Source organism: Loxodonta africana, chromosome 18 (assembly GCF_030014295.1).
Source record: "Loxodonta africana isolate mLoxAfr1 chromosome 18, mLoxAfr1.hap2, whole genome shotgun sequence".
In the NCBI taxonomy this organism is placed as follows: Eukaryota; Metazoa; Chordata; class Mammalia; order Proboscidea; family Elephantidae; genus Loxodonta; species Loxodonta africana.
In genome coordinates this window covers 83,639,762-83,647,261 of record NC_087359.1, presented here as the reverse complement: position 1 = coordinate 83,647,261, position 7,500 = coordinate 83,639,762, and positions in this window count along the sequence as shown.

Here is a 7,500-nt window from a genome sequence, read left to right as displayed (position 1 = left end):
GAGCCCCCCCGCCGCGGGGGGCGGGGGAGGGCCCGACGCGAGGCAGAACACCAGGGCCACGAGCAGAGGCTGTCCTGCTCGGTCTCAGGACCCCGCCACCGCCGACGCTGGCCGCGAGGCCGCGAACGAGGGCAGATGAGCGAGGTCGGGCCGGATCCCGTGCCCCTGCCCCTCTGCGCACCACCGGCGGGCGGGGAGGAGGAGCGAGGGGCCCGCGCGCTGAGCGAGAAGAGCGGTCCCATTCGCCACGAATGTCCGTCCCTCGTCTTGGCGCGGCTCGGACCCGGCCCGGGAGAGCACGACAACACCACATCGATCGGGTCAGCCCAGGCACAAGCGAGGAGGAGAAGACCCCCCCGCCAGGGCTGCCAGGAGGCGGGCGAGGACAGCCCCGGAGAGGACCCGCTTTCTGCCTCGCCCGCCCCGGCTGCGGAAAGGTGGCCGCGAGGACCCCTGCACACGGAGAACGCCTGACACGCGAGGCACGTGGGCCTGGGGGAGGGGGGGAGCGGGGCACACTCTGGCGAGCACCGCGGCCACCGCGGGTGCCTGCGACAAGGGGCACGCGGGTCAGAGGGCCCGCGGCGCCCGTGCCACGCCGCCCTCGGGCACTGGAGACCGGGGGGAGGCACCGCGGCTGGACATCTGGACGCGCGAGAGCCGGCGCACGGGCCCCAGGCGGGCGGCTCAAGCGGGGAGGAGCGGGGGAGGGCGTGGGCCGTCGGTGGACCGGCGTCTACGGACCCGTCCAGGTTTCCCATCTGCTCAGCGGGAGTCACCCAGCGAGGAGAGCGTGTCAGCACCAATCTGGTGGCCCAAATCGCCCGTTTTGGGCGAGAGAAAAGCCACGCCCCGCGGCGGGAGGGGCCCGCTCCCCACGGCGAGCCCCCGGAACTGCGGCCCGGCCATCGGTCCGTAGCGCGACCCCATGGCCCCCAGCGCCCCGCCCCCCCCCCCCCGGAGCTCCCGGGATCCTCTGGTCGACCCGCGGGACGGGGTGACGGAGCTGGCCGGGGCCGCGCGGGCGCCCAGAGCCAGCCGCCTGCGCTGCGGCCAACGCGGGCCGGTCGGGGAACCCTCGGAGGGGGGACTTGGAAAAAATTCTCGGGCGGCGGGGCCCCTCCGAAGGTCCGGGCCCCGCGCGGGTCCGTGGCCGGGCCGGGGCGGGCCGGGGGCGGCAACCTCGGCCCGGGGACCCCCGGAGCGGGACTTTGAAAAAATTCTCCGACGGTCCGGACCCCACGCGGGACCGCGCCCGGGCCCGGGGCGCCCTCCGCGGGCCACCCCGGACCTACGCCGGAGGCCCCGGTGACGACCGGGCCGCGCGAAGGAAGGCGCGCGAACGGCCGGGGCGTGCCTTGTCCCGTTCTTCTGCCTGCGCCGTCTCGGTGCGGCCCGGTTCGGTCCAGCGCCGTCTAAAACACGGCACCCGGGAGCGCGGCGGCGGCGGCGGCGGCGGCGGCGGCGGCGGCGACGGCCACCGCCTCGGCCACATGAAGCTGCGGGCCCAATTCCGGAACGTGGCTCTGGCGCCGGCGCCCCACCGTGGCCGGGACGATCCCGCCGACGCCGCCGGCGTCCCGAGACGTCGCCTCGGCCAGCGCGGCCACAGCGCCTCCCATGTCGCCGGCGCCGGAGCTCCGGAGGAAAACGATGTCAAAGCGGCCGCCAGGTGGCGGCCGACAACCGGCGCGGGCGACAGCGGGACGGATCCGGATCGGCGGCCGGCGAGGGCGCGTCGCCGGGCGGCCGGACACCCGGTCCCGTCCCGGCTCCCCCCCCGCCCCCCTCCCCCGCCTCCCAGCGCCGCCGCCGAACACGTTTCTCGGCGCGGGGCGGCCGGAAGGCGTTGGGGCCGGCCACGGCGCGGGGTCGGTTGGGCCAAGGGGATCCACCCGGCCGGGCCCTTTCCCGCCTCGGCCAGGACGATCCTGCCGACGCCGCCGCCGGCGTCCGGGAACGTCGCCTCGGCCAGCGCGGCCACATCGCCTCCCGCGCGTGTCGCCGGCGCCGGAGCTCCGGGGGAAGACGATATCAAAGCGGCCGCCAGGTGGCGGCCGACAACCGGCGCGGAGTGCAGCGGGACGGATCCGGATCGGCGGCCGGCGAGGGCGCGTCGCCGGGCGGCCGGACGCCCGGCCCCGTCCCGGCTCCCCCCCCGCCCCCCTCCCCCGCCTCCCAGCGCCGCCGCCGAACACGTTTCTCGGCGCGGGGCGGCCGGAAGACGGTGGGGCCGGCCACAGCGCGGGGTCGGTTGGGCCAAGGGGATCCGCCCGGCCGGGCCCTCCTCAGGTTCCGGAGGTGTGAGCAGGCTGTGTGGCTGGCTGCTTCTCCCTGACGGAACAGCAGTGGAACGACGGTACCAGCCCACTGCAGCAGCCGCTCTGGGAATGGTGCCTGAGGGCTCCCCGCGGGGCAGGGCCGGTAAACCCTCTCTGCCCCTGAAAGGTCTCTTCCTGCCGCTGCCCCTCAGTGCGTCGTCTAAGCCCGCCTTCGACGGTCAGGACTCCCCGCTCGTCGCAGACATACTCGTTCGCTTGTGTTTCCGGGTCTTTGTCGTCAAGAGAGCTAGGCGGAAGCGTCAGCCTATTCCACCACCTTGGCCCCATCTCCCAAAGTTCCGATCCAAGGGGGTCCGGCCCAGCCGGGCCATTTCGCCCCTCAGCCAGGAAGATCCCGTCTACCCCGCTGGAGCCCTGGAGCACCATGCCGGCCAGCCGGCGTGTCCCACTCGGGGGGGGCCCTGGGAGGGAGGGAGGGAGGGAGGGAGGGAGGGAGGGAGGGAGGGAGGGAGGGAGGGACCCCGGGAGGACCCCGGGAGGACCCCGGGAGGACGCCGGGAGCCAGGCCGGGCTCGAGGAGACGGAGCGAAGGCCCCGGGCCGCCGTGGCCAGCGCGCGCCCGCCGGGACCGCTTCCCATCCCGTCGGCGCCGCAGAGCTCCGGAGGGGGACGGTATCGAAGCGGCCGCCGGGTGACGGCCGACGACCGGAGCGAAGGGCGGCGGGGGGGTGGAACCGGGTCCACCTGGGCCCCGGCCGGGGCTCGAGGGTGGCAGAGGGGACAGACTCCCCCGGGCCGCCGGGGAAACCTCTCGGGAGCGTCATGGGGCGCGCGCGCGCGCTCGCCCCCGAAAGGGCCGAACGGGGGGGGGGCGCCCGAGGGGATGAGCGTCCACCGGGGGCGGGAGGGAGAAGAGAGCACGTCCCAAGCGTCGGACGGGCAGGTGTTCTCCGATCCGTATCCTTTGGACGGACGCGACAAACGGGACGGGATGAGACCGCCAGTCCCCGAAGTTTTCCTCCTCGTTCTTTGAGTGCCCGCGTGGCGCAGCAGGCAGACCGGGAGACGTTTTCCGCCGTCGTCCCTGTCGCCGAGCCAACGGTACGCGTGAGGCGGGTTGAACGGGCAAATTGCGTCGGGAGGGAGGGAGGGAGGGAGGGAGGGAGGGAGGGAGCCGTGCGTTTGCCGGCATCCGCGTCGCAAAAGAAAACCACGGCCGCCACCGAGAGCGTTCTTCCTCATCGCTTTCCATCCTCCCGCGACGCGGGCGGGCAAACGGGGGGCGGGGGGGAGGCCGGGAACGCCTTCCCAGAGCCGGTACGGACCGGCTCTGGGCCCCCCGGTCCGACTGGGGAGACATCTCACCGAGGGAGGCCCTCGAGGCTCTCGGGAGCGAGGCCGGACTTAGTGAGGTCCAGCGGAGGCGCGGCGGGCCAGCCGCGAACGCCCGCCCAGAGGCCCTCGGGCGGCTCGGCCCGAGCGAGTGCTCTCCGGGCTCGCGGGCGGACTCGGGAAGGTGGCGTCTCCGGGGCGGGGGGGGGGAGGGAGAGGGGTGAGTCGGCGTCTCGAGCATCGAGAGATCTCCGGCGGCTCCCGAATGCGGGCGGGCGGGCGGGCGGGCGGGCGGGCGTGTGTGCGTGAGTCGTGGGGGTGGGGGGTGGAGTGCCCGAGGGGGGTTGGGGGGTGGGAGGCCGAGAGCGGGGCGGTGGGGGGGTCGGAGGGTGGGGGCGGTGGGGGACCACGCGCCTCGGGCCCGGGGGGTGGGGTGCTGAGGTGGGCGGGGAGTTGGCAAACGTTCCGGGTGGCCTGGTGCGTGTGCGCGCGTGCCTGCGCGCGTGCGTGCGTCCGTTCGCGCGCGCGTCCCGGTGTGCGTGCCTGCGCGCGCGCGCGTCTGTGCGGGGGCGCGTCTTTGCGGGGGCGTGTGCGCGCGTGTCCGGGCGTGTGTGCCTGCGTGTGCGCGCGTGACTGCGTGCGTGCGCGTGCGCGTCTGCGGGCGTGCCCGTGTGCGTGCCCGCCTGCGTCTGTGGGGGCGCCTGCGCACGTGAGCGCGGGTCTGTGCGTGCGTCTGTGTGTGCGTCTGTGCGTGTCTGTATGGGTTTGAGTGCGCGTCTGCGCGTGAGCGCGTGTCTGAGCGTGTGCGCCTGTGCCTGCGCCCGCGCGCGCCTGTGCCTGCGGGAGCGGGCGCGCGCTCAGGCGGACGGGCAGCCCCCCGTCGTCGCCCTCGGTCCGCCGAACGGGCGCCCCCTTGGCCGGATGGAGAGGCTTTTCTCCGCGCCCACGAGGGGAATCGCAACGGGAACCGTAAGGCCGCACGCCGGCGGCGCTAGCGCCGCCTGCCGACGAGGGCCGCCGCCGCCGATCCCCCCCCCCGGCCCGACCCCCAGCCCCCCAACTCGGCCCGCGGTGAGGGCCGGGGCCGTATTCGGCTGGAGGGGGGGGACGGTAAGGCCGAGGGCAGCGTCGCCGTTCCCGCGTTGCACGCGTCGCCGTGCCGCGAGCGTCTCCCGGGAAGCCAGAGGAGCGAGGTGTGTGAAGCCCGTGCCGCGCGCGCGCGGACCCGACCGGGGTGTTCCGGGACGACCGACCGACCGACCGGCCGACCGGCCGACCGTCGTCGTGGAAAGCTCACGGCGGACTGGACATCTGACGGGCCCCTCCCTGTCCGAGCCGACCTCCCGAGGTACGTAGGAGGGGAAGGGTACGGTAGGCTGGTTCGGCTGGAAGCCATCCCACCCCCGGGAGGCGTCGATCGACGGGGAGGCGGGACCGGGAAGGCACCGGTTTCCAATCGGACGATGGCTGAACCTTGGGCGACGGGTACGCGGACTCCTCCGTCTTCGCCCGAGTTCGCGACTCTCTGCGGGGGGAGCTTTCCGGGAAGCGGGTGACGGGCGCGCGTGCCGTCGTCCCGTGAAGGCGCGCTACTACCAAGAGGCTCCGAACGCGGGCCGTCCTCGGGGGGCGGTTTATTTTTTCTCAGTCGGGGGGGACCCCCGCCACAGGGAGAGAAACACCCGAGTTGGAACGGTGCTCGGGTGGGGAGTAGGGCGTGGCGGTGAAGACTGACGTTCGTCATCGTCGTCGTTTCCGTTTAGATAGAGAACTGACTGCGGCGCCGCTGCCGTCGCGTGCCGTCGAGCGGCTCGGGACTCGGAGCGGCCCTAGGGGAGAGAGTCGAGCCGCCCCACGGGCTTCCCAAGGAGGAGCCGGCGGATCCGAACCGCCGACGATCTCGGTCGGCAGCCGAGCTCCGAGCCGCCGCCGCCGCCGCGCCGCCGGGGCTCCGTCTTTGCACTCGGTCTCCGGTACGCGGCGAGTTGGTTTCGCCCGAGGGGCGGAACGGCTCTCGAAGAGGAAAACCCGGTTTCAGAAAAGGAAGGAGACAGGCAGAGGGAGGGGGAGGGGGAGGGGGTGGGCGGGAGGGGTGGGGGAGGGGAGGGGGATGGGGGCAGGGGAGGCGAGGGGGAGGGGAGGGGGAGGGGTGGGGGAGGGGAGGCGGTGGGGGGAGGGACGGGGAGGGGGAGGGGGAGGGGAGGGGAGACGAGGGGAGGGGAGGGGGAGGGGGACGGGGGAGGGGGGAGGGACGGGAGGGGGAGGGGGGAGGGAGGGGAGGGGGAGGGGGAGGGGAGGGGAGGGGAGGGGGCGGGGAGGGGGAGGGGATTGGAGGGGAGGGGGAGACAGGCATACCTGGACGCCGAGCCAGCCCGGTGACGGCGTTAGGTAGAAGAAGGACGGTAGGCGCCCACGCGCTCACGCCCGTGGCTGCAGATACGGACACGCAGGCGCGTGCACGCGCCCGTGCGCGGGCGGGCGGTACGCACGTGCCTGCCCGTGCGTACCCGCGCGGGTACACGCGCGTAGGCGTGGGCGCGCCCACACGGGCGCGCCCGCGCCGGTACGCGCGCGCCCTCGGGCGCGTCCGTGCCCGTGCGTACGCCTAGGGGTGTGCACGCGCGGGCGCCCGCCTCTACGTACCTGCCCGAGGGCGCGCGCGCGCGCGCCCGCGCCTGCACGCGCCTGCACCTTCGCACGGGCACCTGCGCGCGGGCCTGCCCGCGCCCCCGCCTCTGCGTGGGATCGGCGAGAGCCGAAAGCGGTACCGCCGCCGCCGCGTTTTCAAGATCCTTTGGCTCACGCGCCCCCCCACCCCCTTCCGGCCACCTTCGGGGGGAAAGCCCAACTTCACGGACGGGCGGAGCGGATAGCCCTTCAGCTGCGCCTCCCTGAAATAGAACGGGAGGAGTCACGAGAGCCTTAGGAAACGGAGCGAGGCGACGAGAGGGTGCGTCGAAAGGCGGGCGTCGAGAACTCCGGCCACAGGCGTTTTCCTTCTGTAGGGTGTAGAAAGCACCCCGCCGCACGCACCCGGCGTTAGGGAGCTGTCTCGAGGGCCGCGGTTTCTACTCCGCCGACTCCTTTCAGTTGAGACGGGGCGCCTCCGAGCGTGTGTGTGCGCGCGACCCGAAGGCGGTCGTCGAGGGACGACGGCACCCTCGGTCCGCCGAACCCCCGCGCCCTCGGACGGACGGGTGGAGAAGCTCTCCTCGACGTCACGGAGGCGGTCCCGACTGAAACCGGAGGGGCACGTGCCGGCGGCGCTAGGCCCGCCGCCGCCGAGGACCGCTGGCGCCACCCCCCCCACCGCCCACCACGCACCCCCAACCCCACCCCGCCTGCGCCCTTGCCGTGGGCCCCACGCTGGCGATATCCGGATCCAGTCCGACGTGGCCGCCGGCTGCCACCCGCCAGGCGGGGAAGAGGTTTGGAGGCGGCGGAGGCGGTGGGGGCGGCGGGGGGCGGCGGGGGTGTGGGCGGTGGGGGGCGGAGGAGGAGGAGGAGGAGGAGGAGGAGGACGGACGGACGGACGGACGGAAGGACGGGAACGCGCCCGCGCGCGCGTGCGCCCGCACCGCAGAGTGCCCTCCGGAGACACGGACGGGCCCACGGAGCACACGGAAACACGGAGATGGACGCGAGGGGGCGCGCGCGCGCGCGCAGCAGACACAACCCCGGGACGCCCGGGAGACACAGAGGTAGGCGCGGGCAGGCAGAACACGCGGGAACGCGGACGCGCGGCACCCACGGACACGGTCCGCTCGCGCACGCGCACGGGGGCCCGGACGCACGGCGACTCGCACGGACGGCGCGGCCGAAACACGGGAAGGTACGCCTCAGGGGCACACGCCCGCGGACCCCCCCGACAGAAGCCCGCCCGCGG